This window comes from Cupressus sempervirens, chromosome 4 (assembly GCF_028749045.1).
Source record: "Cupressus sempervirens isolate cs-2001-9-10 chromosome 4, ASM2874904v1, whole genome shotgun sequence".
Classification (NCBI taxonomy): Eukaryota; Viridiplantae; Streptophyta; class Pinopsida; order Cupressales; family Cupressaceae; genus Cupressus; species Cupressus sempervirens.
The window spans coordinates 129,778,413-129,798,343 of NC_143121.1; positions in this window are offsets into that span (position 1 = coordinate 129,778,413).

The following is a 19,931-nucleotide window of genomic DNA, read 5'->3' on the forward strand; positions in this document are numbered from 1 at the left end:
ATTGAAAACATGGGATATCATGGCATCGATCTTGGACCTAAAGAAGATGGAATCAGGAAACCCCTTAAGGCTAATAGTTATCCTAAAGGACATGGTTTGGGCTCCATTAAACCCAAGGTGTCCTTTGCTGACAACTATTGTACGACTGAACTTGATTTTGAGATTGAGGAGGAGGAATTATTTGAAATCCCCTTCCAATATATTGAAGATGACCTAGATCACTACGTCCATGCCATTACCATAGCTAACCTTTCATCCACTGACTTGGCCCTTGCCAATCATGGCATGATAGATTGTGACCTTTAGGACATACCACCAACTCTTGATATCTGTAACTTTGATGAAGAAATGATGGAACTCTTTGACATTAAGAATCTCCAAGATTAAAAACATGAGATCAAATATAATGAGGAAGCCTACTTTGGTAGCCAAGTCAACTCTCTTAGTTGCAAAAATAAAAAAGAAAATCAAAATAAAAAATAGAAGAAACATCCTTTAGTGAAAATTCTTTTGGAGCACTTTTGGATGAAGAAAAAGAAAAGATAAAGGACACATCTTCTAGTGAAAGCCTCCTAGAGGCACCAGAAGAGGAGAGATTGACTTTCCATTCAGATCTTTACTACTAAAAAATTCATCTATATTTAATGAAGACACATTTCTAGTTAACTTGGGCATGGTAGATAATCCACAAATCACCTACATTGTAGCTACCATAAGTCATGAAGAACAAAAAGTGATGATTGAGTTCCTGCAAAAAGGAAAAATCAATTTTGCATGGACATACAAAGACATGCCTAGTTTAGACACAAATTTGGTTGTGCATCACATAGTAGTAGATCCAAATAGTAAACCTATGAAACAAAAGTTGTGCAAGATGCATCCTAAGGTAGCACTTTTGGTCAAAATAGAACTATAAAAAATGCTAGAGGAAAAATTCATCTAACCTACTAATTATCCTGAGTGGGTTTCTAGCATTGTTCCTATAGGAAAAGCATCTAGGAGTATCCACATCTACTTAGATTTTCAAGATTTAAATCTTGCATGTCTTAAGGATGATTTTCCACTTCCTAACATAGAAATCATAGTGGATTTGACTATTGGACATAAAATGTTGTCTTTAATGGATGGTTTCTCTAGTTACAATCATATCAAAATTGTAGAAGAAGATCAACATAAAATGACATTTACTATCCCATGGGGAACCTTTTGTTACCAAGTCATGCCTTTTGGCTTGAAAAGTGCTTGTACCACCTATCAATGTGCAATGACTACAATCTTCCATGATCTTGTACATGTAATAATGGAGGACTATGTTGATGACATTCTAGGAAAATCTAAGACATGTGATTCCTACATTGCTATGCTTATCACCATTTTAGAAAGGTTGGAGAAATACAAAGTGCACCTTAATTTGAAGAAATGTGTCTTTGGGGTACAATCAAGAAAGTTTTTAGGTTATATAAGGTCTAGAAGAGGTATTGAGGTAGATCCTGCCAAAGTGAAAACCATCATGGAAACACCTCCACCTACTACATTGAAACAACTCTATAGCTTTCAAGGATGGTTACAGTCCATCATATAGTTTTTGTCCCAATTAGTAGATAAGGTTCATCCATTCCAACACTTGCTTCAAAAAGACACCAAGTTTCAATGGGATTGCCCATGTCAAAAAGCATTTGAGCAAGTTAAATTATACTTGGCTAATCTATTTATAGTCCCTCAAATTGCAGGATAACCATTGATTCTCTACATTTCTACCATTTTAGTTGCCCTAGGTGCTCTTTTAGCACAACTAGATGACAAAGGTAATGAGCTAGATATCTACTATCTCAGTTGAACATTAGTTGGCTATGAGTTGAACTACACTACTATTGAGCAATCTTGTTTGGTGGTAGTCTTTTTCTCATAGAAACTACACCATTATATGCTTAATCACACTACACATTGTTGGAAATATTATGATAGGCTATGTTGCTAAGAGGGGAGGGGTGAATAAGTAACTAAGAACACTTTATCCCTAATTATCAATTAATTCTTTATGTGAATTCTGATCTAACTACATGCATGAGAAATTGAAAACATGAAAGCATACACAATACTTTGACACACAAGATTTGGTGACCCAAAAACCTTCCAAATAGAAAGTAAAACTAGGGTGGGTATGATACCCACAAGCTTTAGTATTGTAGCATAAAGTTGGCCTATTAAGGCTTACAATGATTACTTCTAATGATCTACCCTATTAGGAGCAATAAAGACTGCTATGTACACCTTGCAAAAGGATTCAAAAACATACAATGAAGTATGCACTCGATAAAGAGTTTTACATAAGACTTTTAGGTCTACCCTGTTAAAGGATTTTATTGATCCACCTGTTAGGATGAAGTAGTAGTTGATCTCTAATCTACAACTTGGTTTGTTGAATGAGATTCCTTTAAGTGTACAAATCACCTTGCTGTGATAGATACTTTCTTGCTCCTTATACTGCTATAGCCTTTGTAATTCACTCTTTTGCTCTTCTCTGATGATTACATTGCTACTCTTCTATCTTTTGATGTGATATATATACCAATCTAATTACATAATTACAAAGTCATCCACAATACAAGTTTACACAAATATTAAAAAGTTGGCCAAAGTGTAGAAACTTGTGTTCTAAAGACTAACTTGGTGAGGTTTTGATACTCGACATCCACTATCAATGCTTGGTATCATCATGCACTCTGTAGACATAGAAGCTCAATCCATACTTATCACTTCCAAGTAGTCTTGAACTTGGTTTACACTGGTCACTTGGTGAATACTGTGAAACTCGACATCTAAATTGAATTACTTGATTCGCACTCCATAGCTTGGTCAATGCCATCACTTTGAGCTCATTATAAACTGAGTCACTTGGTTAACACCGAATAGCTTAGTTAACACTAGACTCACATCACATCAACTATGCATTTGGTAAGCACTGCACAACTCAATTTACACTGGTAAACTTGGCATACATTGAGATGCTCGATTTACACCGCTGAGCATCACCATAGTAGTAACCACTTGGTGCAAACTAAAATCTATCCAAAGGACTCAGTAACAATTGAAATGCTTGGTTAACATTGTGGGTTGTACAATATGCTTGATATGAACTTACAATATAAATAAGCCCATGCCACTAATAACAAACATGACTGGAATGTCAACAATCTCCCCCTTTGGCATTAGTGACAAAAACACTTATCAATGAAAATTGAATTTAAGAATGTTCAACAACATCTTTATCCATCACCTTATGTCTCCAACTCAGCAGAGTATACTATTTTTGAGATTTTTCAAAATTAGTTTTGTAAAGGATACACTTTGTACATGGTAATGCTCCCCCATACATAATATACAGTATACTATACATATAATATACAATTTCTCTACAATTTATAATTTTCTTTCATTTTTCTACCCCTTTATCTTCTTACATCTTATCCAATCTTCTCCCTTTTATATCATCTTGTAGTTTTTCCCCCATTTTGACATTAATGCCAAAGATTTATGCTATATGTATTACATAGTAATGCCAAAATGTGACAAGAAGTCTAAGTGTACCTTTAGGAATCGCGCCAAAGTCTTGTCCCAATTCTCTTCAAAACCCTAGCATGTGTGCAATGCAACATGCACTTCTACTAAAAATTCAATCATGTGGTCTGCAATAGAGAAATTATTGTTATGGATGAGCATTTTGAATATGCAATGTGCTTCTGTAGTGCGTCAATGTTAGGGAAAATCATATTTTGAATATCTATTAATGTAGATTTGATTCTTGCCTCTTCTCTAAGAAATTCTGTCTATATATTTGTCAAAAATTTGATCTTATTGAAGTGAGCAGGGCTAGAACTCAGGTCAAGCTGCAATTGTTGTGCACTTGCCTTCAAATCTTCATCAATTTTTGATAATGTATCTTTTATTTCTTTTGTGAAAATTGATGTATCACATAACTTGCCAAAAAGTAAAGATACATTAATGCAAGAGGTTTCTAGAGAGCCTAAAATAGTAGATAGCTCTACTTGATAAATGGCAATTTTTTGAGAAATAAGTTCTAAAACTTTTTTCTCAAATTGTTTCTTGGCTTTCTGCAATAATTTATCCTATCCATCCAAATCTTCATTATATTTCTAGACTTCCTCTACTAAGTGATACAGAATTGGTTGAGAATTTTCAACCTCTATGCCTAGAGCCTCTGCTAGAATGTTCTTGGCATCCTCAATGATTTTAACCTCTTTGTTTCTTTCTTCTCTTAGCCTTTGCTGCTTGGCTTTCTTTTGAAGTAGTTCACCAAAAAATTGCATGAGATTTCCCATTTGGGAATGACAATCTCCTCATCAAGATCTATATCCTCTTCCTTTTCTTTACCTTTACCCAAAAATTTTGTACTCGATTGAGGCTTGGTCTCAACTGTCCTTGCACTTATTGCTTGCGTACTAGGAATGGAAAAAATTGTTGAAATGGTAGGACTCGATGCAAAATTGGATACTTCACTCATTGAAATACTAGTAGAAATACCTAATGTAGACAAAATTGATGTAGAAGGTAGAACTTGCTACTCAGTAGATGAAGTGCTAGGCACTATTTTCAATGGAGTACTGAGCTATACTACTGCAAAGATTGATTGAATACTTGTGCTTGTAGTGCTAGTTACAATCAATCCTATTGAGGCTGTCTCCATGCTTGATTTTATCAATGTTTTTCTTGGAGAATTAGGAAGTGAGGCTATAACCACTATAACAATCTTAATGGGCCAGTCTCCTCAACATCTTGTGTATCTTCCTCAGTATCCTCCTACTCCTATTCTTCTTCATCATCTACATTATCAAAACGAGGCACTTCTTCATCATCTTTCTCTTCATCTTTTTCTTCTCGATCATCATCATACTTATCACTTATAATTACAAAAAAATCACTCAGTTTATGAAGAATATATACATTCTTCCATGCATTTGTAGCATTATTCACAACATGCTCTATTTCATTCAATAAAATAAGACAAGTATTGAATCTTAAAGTTAACTTTTCTTCATTTTTCTTCAAAGATTCTTTCACTTGTCATTGAAATTTGGCATAAGCTACCTCAAGGTTTGCTCATGTATATCTTTTGTAGTTTGCATGGCATGTTCCCATCTTGGCTTGATTTTGTCCATCAATGCATTGGGAATTTGCTGAGTAAGCTGGTTAGGTGAGTATTTCCACTTACCCATCTTGGATATCAATATATCTTCTATCTACTTCTACTCATTAGTAGTCTTGGTCTCATATTTCAATGCCTTGAAGTTTTTTATTCAAGAACCCAATTCCAACTCTTTTAGTCTTTCCTCAAATGTGGGTGGAGACCTCTTGAAAATTATGTCTCCTCCTTCTTTATTTGCTTTCTTTCTAGAGGATCTCTTGGTGATGTCTTGGCATGTTTGGTAATGATTACCTTACCCTTCTTCTTTGGAGGCTCTTCTTCTTTTGATTCTTCATCCTCACCTTTTCCTTCAGTCAACAAAAGAGTAGAACTGGTTTTCAGTTTGACAATCATCTTCTTGCCCTTGTTAACTACCTGAGGAAAATTTATCTCCAATTGTGTTATGGCCTTTGCCTCATCATAGGTGACAAAGTAAGAAGCCTTGGGATGAAATGGCTCATTCATTAATGACTCAATTATGTCTTCTATTTCATCAATATTCACCTCATATCCTAGATATTTTTACCCATGTAATTCTAGGCCTAACTATTTGAATATACACCTTGTCACTATCTAACATAAAACAAACATCATCTTTATAATCCTCAACTAGTTTCCTAGGGATACAAAATATGTTATTCATTTTCTCTAAATGCATCAAAATAATTGTCCATGATACTTGTATAATTCTCTCTCATTTTAGCAATGTATTCATTAATCTGATAAAGGACTGGCACATCTTTTCTCCAAACAACAATACCTTTTGATGGAAAGAATTTCTGAACATAGAAAAATAAACATGTCAAGAGTGAACCAAACTTAAATGGATTGTTCTTTAAAGTCCTGATGCTCTCCATGTTTTTGTGAATTGGTTCAATAGTAATTTGGCAAGGTCAAGAGATAGGTTATTCTTGACTACCTTGTAAGCCAAGTCCATAGCTTCACATGACACACTATTCAACCTGCTAGAGCTATATATCTTGTGTGCGATTATGTGAATGCTGAACTTTAGTTCCATGTTAGTCACATTACTTACTTTTAATCCCCTCCCATCCCACTTGGCTAGGGTTTTCTTCTCCAGTTCAACCCAACTTAAGGTTTTGGTGATTTTGGCTTTTGTTAACATGGAGAGACTAGTGATCCTATGGATCATCTTCTTTGTGATCAAAATTGGTTGCTCCAACCACAATTGACTGTTATGCACATGACTGAGGATGTATCTTATCCACTTAATTTGAAAGTCTCATGGCATATGTAGAATATGTGATAAACCTTTAACTTCCAAATGATGGTGTTTCAATTTCAACATGCCATTAACACATAGTTTCTCTAGAGTTTCATCCATTTCCAAAGTACCAATATCCTCAATTACACATTTGAAATGAGAACATATGTTGTTGATTAAGAGTACCTTTGGATGGATTTGTGATTGCACTCTACTTGGATCTAGGGTTTCTGCAATGGTAGGAGTAAGCATGAAATATGATGCTTTCCATTCCACACTTCAAACCAACATTTTTGAACCTATTTTTGCACTACTACTGGTAGCTTCCATCTTTGCTCAATAGGGTTTGCAAATCTTTCAACAATTTGCTCAAATCACTTGAATGCTCAAAAATCACTCTGCACAAATAGCTCTCAAAAATTCATGGTGAGAAATGACTTCAATTTCATTCTTTTTATCAAATTTCACCATAAATGGCTAGTACAAATGTTAGATCAAATTTACAGACTATCATCCACTTCACTAGCATTGAATACTTGGTAGGGTCTTCCATGATTCAGTAACCACATAAGACTTAGTTACTCTTGACCTCGCTTAGAAGAGTTTGTAACTTGACCTCACTTGGTAAGGAAGGTAACTCAGTAGTAACTGGTACTTCTTGTTCGGTGATCCCTTTGCATCTTGAATGTTGATATGGATATTTTTTTCTATCAACTAGAACTGATTTAGATGTCTTCTTTAGTAGCCTAGTTCTAGTTCTACTTTGATAAATCCAGTGGAAATGGTCGAGTCACCCAATTCTTGAGTGACCTGATCATCATTGCTTAGGCTTGCATTCTCGGTAGACTTTGGAACCCATTGTTCTCTCATCTTCTTTCTGATATTATCATCTTTTGCCTACTTTTCATCTTCAATTCCTCTAGTATTCATATAGTTCTTGGCAAGATGACCAAGTTTTGTACAAATGAAACATCTTTTGGTAGTATCTCTTTTCCTCATGTGATTCTTTACACAATTCATTCCAATGTGTCCAAATTCTCCATAGTAATGACATTTGCACCAAGTATTATAGTCCCAACCAAATATAGCTTTTACAATCTATTCTATTGGATTCAATATCTTAGTTTTGCATTCTGATGACTTGTGTCCATGCTTCTTACATTTGTGACATTTTCCTTCAAATCTTGATTTTTCTTTGCATTCATTTTCTTTATGACCATTCTAATTACAATTGTAGCATTTTCCATTTAATTTTGCTTTCCCATTACTCCAAAATTTGTTTGAAGTATGACCTATTTTACCACAAGGACTATAAGTAAGTTTATTCTTTTGAGCTCCTTGCTTGGATGATTCACCTTCTTCTGTGTATCCAATTCCTGCTTTCCCTTTTTGTCTAAAATGAATTTCCTCATTCAACTCATTCATGTCTACTTGGGATTTCATCATTCTTTCATTGGTTTGTCTTTCAATGTTTAGATCATTCTATAATCTCTCATTCTCTAATCTTAGATTGATGATTTCTTCATTTGCATTGATGGGTTGATCAATGAAGTCTACTTGTTGAAGGTATATGTGTTGAATTTTACTATTCTTTCCTTCTATTTCTTCTCTTATCTTGTTTTTCTCTTCCACAACTTCACACAATATTATTGACTGAATTTCTTGCTCTCTTCTTAGTTTCTTACTTCTTCTTGAAGAGTACTATTCTTTTCCAATAGTTCTTTGATTGCTTCATCAACTTCATCTAAATTCCTTGAATGGATGTCTTCAATTCTTTCTTCAATGTAGAGTGAATCATTCATTTGGAACACAAGGTTTTTTCTTCTTTTCAGGGATTGGGAGAGCTACTCTTTTTCTTTCTTGAGTTGTCCAATAGCCAATTCCAAATCTAGCTTCTCATTGACAATAGCCTTGTCAAGTCTGAATACCTCTATTGCCTTTGATCTTTTGCTCAAGATGTTAAAATTTTCTCTAAGAACTACAAAGCTCTATTACTAATTGCTGGAAATATTATGACAGGCTATGTTATTGAGAGGGGAGGGGTGAATCAGTAACTAAGAAAAATTTATCCCTAATTAATAATTAATCCTTTATTTGAATTCTGATCTAACTACATGCATGAGAAATTGAAAACATGAAAGCATACATAATACTTTAACACACAAGATTTGGTGACCCAGAAAACTTCCAAATAGAAAGTAAAACTAGGGTGGGGATGATACCCACAAGCTTTGGTATTACAGTATAAAGTTGGCCTATTAAGGCTTACAATAATTACTCCTGATGATCTACCCTATTAGGAGCAATATGGACTACTAGGTCCACCTTGCAAATGGATTTACAAACATACAATGAAGTATGCACTCAGTAAAGAGATTTACATAAGACTGTTAGGTCTACCTTGTTAATGGATTTGATTGATCCACCTATTAGGATGAAGCAGTAGCTGATCCTTGATCTACAACTTGGTTTGCTGAATGGGATTCCTTTAAGTGTACAAATCACCTTGCTATGATAGACAAATCTTTGCTGCTCCTTATACTATTGTAGCCTTTTTAATTCGCTCTTCTACTCTTCTCTAATGATTACATTACTACTCTTCTATCTTTAGATGTGATATATATACCAATCCAATTACATAATTACAAAGTCAACCATAATACAAGTTTACACACATAATACAAAGTCAGTGAAAGTGTAGAAACTTAGGTTCTGAAGACTGACTTGGTGAGGTTCTAATACTCGACATCCACTATCAATGCTCAACATCATCATGCACTTAGTAGATGTAGAATCTCAATCTATACTGATCACTTCCAAGTAGTCTTGAACTTGGTCTACATTGGTGACTTGGTGAATACTACAAAACTCAACATATAAACTGAATTACTTGAGTCACACTGCATAGCTCGGTCAATGCAATCACTTCAAGATTAGTATAAATTGAGTCACTTTGTTAACACTGAATAGCTCAGTTAATAGTAGACTCACATCACCTCAATTGTGAACTTGATAAGCACTGCACAACTTAGTTTGCACTGGTAAACTTAGCATAAAGTGAGATACTCGATTTATACTACTAATCATCACCATAGTAGTAACTACTCATTACAAACTAAAATCTATCTAAAGGACTCGGTAGCAACTGAAATTCTTGGTGAACACTTTTGACTGTACAATATGCTCAGTATGAACTTACAATCTAAATAAGTGTATGTCACTAATATAAAACATGACTGAAATGTCAACACACATCTCTTTGCCAAGATAGATCCCTTTAAGTACTTGTTATCAAAAGCTTCCCTCACTGGTCATGCTGCAAAATGGGTTTTGACTTAAGTGAATTCAACATTGTCTATAAAGATCACAAGGCCATTAAGGGACAAGTTATTGTAGAATAGGAGACCATCCTATCATAGGAGATTTTCCAGATGACACAATTATGACCATTACCCCTAGTGTACAATGGAAGCTATATTTTGATGATTCCTTCACACAAAAGGGATCAGGGGTAGGAATTTTGTTTGTTACATCGTAAGGAGACCTTATTCATAAGTCTTATAAAATTTCATTCCCTTGCAAAAACAACATAGTTAAGTATGAAGGATTAGCAACAGGGCTCTATCAAGCTATTAGATGGAATATTAAGAGTCTACTTGTCTTTGGAGACTCCCAATTGGTCATTAGGCAAGTCACAAATGAATATCAAACAAAGGATGAAAAGTTGTTGCCATATCACCAGATAGTCAGAGATCTTAAACAACACTTCACTAAGATTGTCTTTTAGTAGATGCCAAGGACTAATAACAAAGCAATAGATGCTATGACCACCATTGTCTCCATGATCACCATGCCTGAGTAGATTCCCGAGTGTAAGTTTCTTGTTTAGAATATTTTTCTTCCTACTTACGAGCAAGCTAAATTAGAGTTGGTGTGTGAGATTGTTGATCCTAATTCTCCATGTGGTAATCTAACATTTTTTCCCACCTTCATCACAAAATGATCCCCATAGCCCTTTCCACAAACCAAAGCAAAACCTTCATCTATCACATGACCCGATATACTATCATAGGTGATACACTTTTTTGAAATCACTTCAATGGAACCCTCCTCTAATGTCTTAGTTTAGATGAAGCCAAAATGACATTAGAAGAGGTTCACCAAGGAATTTGTGGTGCTCATTCTACTGGCCTTATGTTAGCAAAAAAAATCCTCATAATGGGTTACTATTGGCCTACTATGGAAGTGGATGCCTATCATTTTGTGAAATCATGTAGTCCTTGTTAGCAACATGGAGATTTGATACATGCTCTCACCCAAGACCTTCAACCCACCATCACACCATAGCCCTTTTCCCATTAAGGATTTGATCTTGCTGGTCAAATATATCCAAATTCTAAAAATGGCCACAACTATATTATTATGCCACTGAGTACTTCACAAAGTGGGTCAAGGCTATCCCTTTAACCTTCACCACTAGAAAATAGGTTTTGAAGTTCATCTTGAACTATATTATCTATTGATTCAGTATCCCTCAAGACATCATGACTGATAATGGAGATCCTTTCAAAAATTAGGAAGTTGCCACATTGTGTAGGAAATTTGAAATCACCCAATATTTTTCCACCAATTACTTCACCTAGGGAAATGGCCAAGCTAAAGCCACCAATAAAACTATTTTGAAAATGCTAAAGAAAACTATTGATGCAGCTAGCCATGACTAGCACCTCCAAATCGCTCCTGCCCTTTTGGCCTACCACACCTCCATCCGTACCCCCATATGAGTCACTCTATTTTCCATTGTTTATGGTTCTAAATTTGTTTTACCCATTGACATTAAGCTCCCTTCCCTCAAAATCTCTCTCAAGAATCTAATGTCTGAAGAAGAATACCGAGTTTCTCACTTGCAAGAGCTACAAATCCTCAATGAGAGACATCTCAATGCTCTAAACCAACTTTTCATGTATCAAAATTGCCTTCAACTCCAGTTTCACAAAAAGGTCAAACCTTGGGAATTTGAGGTGGGTGAATTAGTTTTGTAGCATAACATGAGGAACCTATGGAACCATGAAAAGAACGGAAAATTTTAAGCTAATTGGGTTCGTCTATTTATCATTATAGCCAAATATGGTTCTAGGTCATATCAGATTGCCACTTCAGAGGGAGATCTGCTCCTTGATCTTGTAAATATCCAACACCTCAAGTGGTTCTATGCTTGAGTTTTACAATTCCTATACAATTTTGTTATAGTTCCACAAAACTTCAAAAACATTTGTAAAATGTTCCTGAAGAAATAACTAAAAAGATAATTTTTTTTTTGAAAAAAAAGTTTGTTGGTCCATTATCTATAAGGCTTATCTCACTTCACTACATTTTCCATCATTTCACCCCATCTTTTTTCATAAGTCCTATTTGACTTGCACTTTTCATGCATCTCATAAAAGACCTCTTGTTTGTGAGGCATCCATTCACTTCCATCTTTTAAAAGAACTCTAGTCTATGAGGTATTTTCTTATTGAGTGTTTGTCCTAATCCCATTGCATTGAGCTTTTTCCCACAAAAATGACTACAATAGAACCTATAATAAATCACCATTGAGACTTAACAATTCAATAAACTTTTTCTTTTTTACAACTATTGCAAAAAAAAATTTACGACAACAACATCGGACAAACAAACTTTTATAGGGTGAGTCCTTCCTACACATGGCACTACAACCTTCACTTTTGGGACTTAACATTCTTGGTAGGAAATATGGACTGAATGACTACTTGGTCATGCCGTCTCTTTTGGTTTATTTCATCATTGTGTGTTAGTAGTATCCTTTTATGGTGTACCTCAATCTTCCATATCTTGGTATCACCTGAATGGTTCCAACTGACTACACATGTCATTTGTGGTATGATCTATTTTCATGATTCTTTAGTACATCTATGTCAGTTTCAAATTATTATTATGCATTGCTCATTGGGGGCAACGAGTTAGCACACTTTCCACCAAAGATCCCTAAAAAGACTTTAGATGTGCCTAGACCTCTCCAATTCATATATGTCATTTGTTCCATCATGACTACACAAACTATATCTATCGTCCTAAAATATCTATTGTGTTGAGAGTCTAGTCCATGCAAAAAAATATTGTCATTCATGCTTCTATAGCATATGGTGCATAACTCTTTTTGCAAAATCAAACTAGGGTGTGCTCTCACATATAAACACAACTAAATCCCTCAGTATCATGTAGTTAGGATTCATATAGTATAGGATTTCATTGCACTCTACTTGAGCCAAGGGTTCTATTTATTCCCCCCTCCTATGCTAAGCTACTTTATTCCTATGAGTGAAAAGTTTGACACATGTCCATTAATTAGGTTCATTCATATTACATTTTTATATTTCACATTTACACTTTAAGTTTGCATCATTTCAATTTTCATTCATGATTACTATCTTTTTTTGTTATTGACATTTTCATTTAGGATACATTGATGTGGGAGCATCTAGTGGTGTAAGGGCAATCTTGTATCACCCAAAAATATGTTTAGTATTAGTTTCTATTTAAGTGTTTTCATTTCTAGATACCTTTTTAGGTTAAATAAAGATTCCAATTCTCATAGTTCCACTATTGGTTTTCTGGGTTAGAGTTTTTTAGTGCCTTGGGATACGTATCAATATAGAAAATAGGTTATTTTGTAATTGAGCCATAATTATAATGAGTTAGAGGGTTTGACTTGGAGGGATGCTTATACTTATAATTTAAAGCACTCCAAAAAAAGAATTAGATCAAAAGGATTTATAGTTTGAAATTTCTTGCAATTTTAAATTGCCTGGAGACCTCCTAAGAGCACTTCAAAGTTAGATTTGAGGCACTAAATGGACTTGTATAGGCCCAAAAAATGTGGTATGAGAAAAGCTGTCCATAAGGCTATAGAGTGCTTGGAGAGATTTCCAAAAATGTAAATGGTTTGTCAATCGAAGTCCTTGATCAAAAGTTACGACTTTCAGAAGTTAGACTACCATTTCTTGATTCTTCTAATTTTACACTGACTTCTAACATGTTGTCTAGAACCTTTTATTTTGGTAGTGGATGCCAAATGGCATATTCTAAAATTTATTCCTAACACTAAACCTAATTTGGGTTACTTAAGGACATTTTTGGCATTGTAAAGACAATTTTTTGGTGGAGTTTGGGAGAAGGTACTGTGAGAAGGGTTTTTCTCTAGAATTTGATAACATTGTACGCCCATAGGGCATGTCGTGAGTCTATTTTTGTTGTACTAGATGTAATAGCATATCACTTCTGATATTAATATTCCCCTTTTTCTATTGTGCTCATTTTTTCTTGGGTTGTGTCCTCATCAAGTGGTATCAAAGTTGGTTTTCCTGAATGTGTAGACAGAGTGTCAACTGTGAGGTAGTTTGCACTAGGACTGTGTGGTTGTGGGTTTTGATACAAGAATATTTCTCCATGAAGGAAGTGTGGTGGAAGGGCCATAGTTGTGACTCCTGAGGTTAGAGCCCTCCAAAGACAAGTCTAGGCATTACAGGAGGAGGTCTATAGTGGGATGAATGTTTCCGTAGGCAACGAAAGTGAGGAAGAAAATTAAGAAGAAGGAAATATTGGGTAAGAAGGGGAAGGAGATGGAGAAGTATTGAATTAGGTGGAGGGGAGGATTTTTGGGGCCATTTCCAAGCTTGGAAAAAAACCTAAAATTGACATCGACATGTTTTTGGAAAATCTAAACCCAGATGAGTTGATCGACTGGATCAATGAGCTATAGCAATATTTTGAATATGAGAATATCAAGGACCCTAATAGGGTTAATTTTGTGAAAGAAAAAATGAAATGCCATGCCAAAATCTAGTGGCAAGAGATTTAGTTGGAAAGAAATAGAAGATGAAAGGAGAAAATCACAAGATGGGATCACATGGTGGACAAACTAAAGAAGTAGTTCATTCCTATTGATTACAAGATTGATTTGTTCAAAAAGATGCAAGGGTTAAAGAAAGTGGGAAAATCTATCTAGGAATACATAGAGGAATTTTACTGAGTCCTTATTAGGGTGTGGCATGTAGAAGCAAACAAGGAAAAGGTTGCCCGTTACCTTAGGGGGTTAAGACCTAACATTCAGGAGGAGTTAAGTCTGGTTAGAATGACTAGCATTGAAGAGGCATACCACTTGTCCTTTTGAATTTAGGAGAAGCTAAATAGAAAATTTGATGGAAGGAAAAGAGGGTGCAGTCAAGGAGGATGGGGTAGTGGTAGGTCATTCAGAGGCCAAACTGAGAACCAAAAGAAAAATGAAGATGTGGGTACTAGCTAAAATCAGAGGAATGAGGGTTTCAACTACTCCCATGATCAAAACTTTTGAGATCAGAGAGGAAGAGGTAGAGGATGTGGACAAGGTTCAAGAAGAGGAGGCTTTTGTGGTACCTAATTTCATTGTAATGAAGAAGGTCATCGTGCCTTTCAATTCCCTCAATGCCAAAGAAGGATAGATAGGAGAGCTAATGGTCAAGCAAGGGTTTCTTGTGTGGATGATGATGCACAATCATCACATTTAGAAGATGCAAAAAGAGGAGAGGTTCTAGTTAATGAAAGGGTCTTACTAAGTGATGAGACTAAACCTGTACAAAGGAGGAGTTTCTTCGTACTAGGTGCAAGTGTGAGGGTAAATGTTGCGATATGATTATTGATGGTGGAAGCATTGACAACTTGGTGTCAGAGGAGATGGTATCAAAGCTAAAGCTTAAGAAGGAGAAACACCCCCAACACTATCAGATTGCTTGGGTGTAGGATGAACATAAGGTCTTGGTTAGTAAGCAATGTTTGGTAAAGTTCAAGATTGGGAGTTTCCATGATGAGGCTCTCTGTGACATCATTCCAATGGATGTTTGCCATTTATTTTTGGGAAGGCCATGGCAGTTTGATAGGCATGCTATACATGATGGTCATGCAAATACATACTCTCAAACAAAGGATGAAGTTCACCACAAATTGAAGTCCTTGATAAAGGAGGGTGGAAAGGTATGTAGTAGTACTAGGGTATGTCTGGTTGATGGAAGAAAATTTATGGATGGCATGAAACATTAGGATATGTGTTATGCTTTGATTCATAGAAAAGATAAGGAATGTAGTAGTGAAATTCTACTTGAAGTTTTGGGCCTATTAAGTGAGTATGGAGATGTCATTTCTAATAATGTTCCAAAAGGGTTGCTACCAGTAAGGCAACTCAGTCATCAAATAGATTTAGTCCCTGGAGCTAGTTTACCTAACAAGGTTGCTCATAGGATGACTCCTACTAAGACTGAGGAGATAAACAAACAAGTTTAGGAGTTGTTGAGGAAAGGTTTGATTCGAGAGAGCATGAGTCCATGTGTAGTACCTATAGTGCTAGCACCAAAGAAGGATGGAGAGTGGAGAATGTGTACATAGTCTTGGGCTATAAATAGAATAACCATCAAGTGTCAGTTTCCTTTGCCAAGAATGGATGATCTTATGGACTATTTAAGTGGAGCTCAATACTTCACAAAGATAGATCTCAAGAGTGGCTTTCACCAGATACAGATACAAGAGGGAGATGAGTGGAAGAATACATTCAAGACCAAGGAGGGTCTATATGAGTGATTAGTAATGCCCTTTGGACTAATCAATGTGCCAAGCACCTTCATGTGGCTTATGAATGAGGTACTAAGGAAAGTTTTTGCAAATTTTTTTTATTGTCTATTTGGATGATATTTTGATTTTCAATAGGTCTTTTGATGAACATTTATTGCACATTCATAGTACCCTTGAAAGGTTGAGGGAAGACAAATTGTTGATTAATTTGAAGAAGTGTAGCTTTGTCAAAAGGGAGTTAGTCTATTTGGGGTTTGTTGTGTCAGCTAAGGGTCTCAAAATAGACCTAGAGAAAGTGAAGGTCATCTTGGAATAGACTACTCTAAGGTTTGCCACTAAGGTGAGGTCATTCCATGGTCTAGCTAGTTTTTACAAGAAATTCATCAGGAATTTCAGTAGTATATGTACACCCCTAATTGAAACAATGAGGGGGGATTGAAAAGAGTTCAAGTGTACTACAGGGGCTACAAGGAGTTTTGAATTACTGAAGGAGAAGGTGGTAGAGCAACCTATGTTGGCACTTCTTGATTTTAAAAAAGTGTTTCTGATGGATTGCAATGCTAGTGGTAGTGCTATTGGGGTTGTATTGAGGCAAGAAGATAAACGTATTACCTATTTCAATGAAAAATTGAATGAGACAAAGAAGTATTCTATTTAAGATCAGGAGTTCTATGCAGTAGTTCAGGCCTTAAAGAATGGAGGAATTATTTGCTGCCAAAATAATTTGTTTTGTATACTAAGCACTAGGCATTATAGTACCTAAATGGCCAAGGTAAATTGAATCAGAGACATTTGAAATGGGTAGAGTTCATGCAAATCTATACATTTGTATTGAAACATAGAAGCAAAAGGTCTAATAGGGTTGCATATGCATTAAGTAGGAGACAATTGTTGATGATAGCAATGCATGTTGAAGTGGTTGGGTTTGATAAACTCAAGAATTTGTACCCTAAGGATCCTGACTTTGCAGAGGCTTGGAAGGCATGTAAAGAACCCATTACTCTAGATAGGACCAGGTGACTAGATTACATGATTTAGGGTGGTATGTTGCTCAAGGGAAGTCAATTGTGTATTCCAAGGAGTTCCACGAGGGAGAACTTAATTAAGGAGAAGCATAGTGGAGGGATGGTAGGAGACTTTGGTTGAGAGAAGACCATTGCTATTATTAAAGAACATTATTTTTGGCCTCAATTGTCATAGGATGTGAAGAAGTTTGTGTAGAGTTGTCAAGTATGTCAAACAACTAAAGGATTTAGTCAAAATACAGGACTCTATCAGCCATTGCCTATTCCATCAAAGCCTTGGGAGGAAATAAGTATGGATTTTGTTCTTATATTTCCAAGGACACAAAGGGGTAATGACTCTGTATTTGTGGTGGTTGATAGGTTCTCCAAGATGGCATATTTCATTCTATGCCACAAGACTCATGACATAGTGCATATTGCAAATTTGTTTTTCAGAGAGGTGGTAAGGCTACATGGTCTTCCAAAAAGTATTGTTGCTAAAAAAGATATTAAATTTGTTGGGTATTTTTGGAGGACTTTGTGGAAGAAGTTGAAAATAAAATTGAAGTTTAGTTCTACACATCATCTGTAGACTGATGGACGAACAAAAGTAGTGAATAGAAGTCTGGACAATTTGGTAAGGTGTTTAATAGGAGATAAACCCAAGGGATGGGATTTGATTCTACCACAAGAAGAATTTTCTTACAATAATTCTATGAATAGGAGTACTGGTAAATCTCCATTCCAAATTGTGTATGGGAGTAATCCAAGGGCTGCACCAGAATTGAGGAAGATAGAGCAAGGGGAGAGTGCAAGTGTAGAGGTAGAAGACTTTGTTGAACATGTCAAGAACCTACATGAGGAGATGCAAGAACATATATCCAAGATGGACCTACAATATAAGGCTAGGGCAGATCAAAAGTGGAGACATAAATAGTTCCAAGTTGGAGATCAAGTTATGATATATTTGAGGAAGGAATGATTTCTAGTGGGCACCTACAACAAGCTGAAGATGAAGAAATTTGGCCCCTACAAAATTTTGGAAAAATATGACTCAAGAAATGCATATGAGGTGGAGTTGCCAGATGGGATTCACATTTCTCCTATTTTCAATATTGTAGACTCACAGTAGCTAAATGGCCAAGGTAAATTGAATTAGAGACATTTGAAATGGGTAGAGTTCATGCAAATCTATATATTTGTATTGAAACATAGAAGCGAAAGTCTAATAGGGTTGCAGATGCATTACGTAGGAGATAGTTGTTGCTGATAGTAATGTAGGTTGAAGTGGTTGGGTTTGATAAACTCAAGAATTTGTACCTAAAGGATTCTGACTTTGTAGAGGCTTGAAAGGCATGTAAAGAACTCATTAATCTAGCCAGGACTAGGTGTCTAGATTACATGAATCAGGATGGTATGTTGTTCAAGGGAAGTCAATTGTGTATTCCAAGGATTTCCATGAGGGAGAACTTAATCAAGGAGAAGCATATTGGAGGGATGGCATGACACTTTGGTTGAGATAAGACCATTTCTATTATTAAAGAACATTATTTTTGGCCTCAATTGTCACAGGATGTGAAGAATTTTGTGTAGGGTTGTCAAGTATGTCAAACAACCAAAGGATTTAGTCAAAATACTAGACTCTATCAACCATTTCCTATTCCATCAAAGCCTTCGGAGGACATAAGTATGGATTTTATTCTTGGATTGCAAAGGACACCAAGGGGTAATGACTCAGTATTTGTGGTAGTTGATAGGTTCTCCAAGATGGCACATTTCATTCTATGCCGCAAGACTCATGACGTAGTGCTTATTGCATATTTGTTTTTTAGAGAGGTGGTGAGGCTACATGGTCTCCCAAAAAGTATTGTTGCTAACAGAGATACTCAATTTTTTGGGTATTTTTGGAGGACGTTGTGGAAGAAGTTGAAAATAGAATTGAATTTTAGTTCCACACATCATCCGTAGACTAATGGACAAACAAAAGTAGTGAATAGAAGTCTAGGCAATTTTCTAAGGTGTTTAGTAGGAGATAAGCCCAAGGGATGGGATTTGATTCTACCACAAGAAGAATTTGTTTACAATAATTTTGTGAATAGGAGTACTTGTAAACCTCCATTCCAAATTGTGTATGGGAGTAGTCCAAGGGCTATACTAGAACTAAGGAAGATAGAGTAGGGGAGAGTGCAAGTGCTAAGGCAGAAGACTTTGCAAAACATGTCAAGAACCTACATGAGGAGATGCGAGCACATATTACCAAGATGAACCTACAGTATAATGCTAGGGTAGATCAAAAGAGGAGACATAAAGAGTTCCAACTTGGAGATTAGATTATGATATATTTGAGGAAGGAACAATTTTTAGTGGGTACCTACAACAAGCTGAAGATGAAGAAATTTGGCCTCTACAAAATTTTGAAAAAATATAACTTAGGAAATGCATATGAGGTGGAGTTGCCAGATGGGATTCACATTTATCCTATTTTCAATATTGTAGACTTAACAAAATATTGTGATGATGGTGTAAATAAGGAGTTGATGCTGGTGCCATGTCCAATTCCTACTTCTATTAAGGAAGAGATTGAAGAAATTTTGGATAGTCATGTGGGTAGAGTACTAGAAACATGTAGTATGAAGAATACCAAGTGAAGTGGAAAGGAGGACCAATAGAAGACTCAAATTGGTTATCTGCAATGGAGGTTTCCCATCTGGCTTTTTCTCTACCAGCTATAAAGTGATAGGATCACTTTTCAATCTACCCTAGGTGTTTGATGTAGGAGCATCTAGTGGTGTAAGGGAAATCTTGTATCACCCAAAAATATGCTTAGCGTTAATTTTTGTTTAAGTGTTTTCATTTCTAGATACCCGTTTGGGTCAAACAA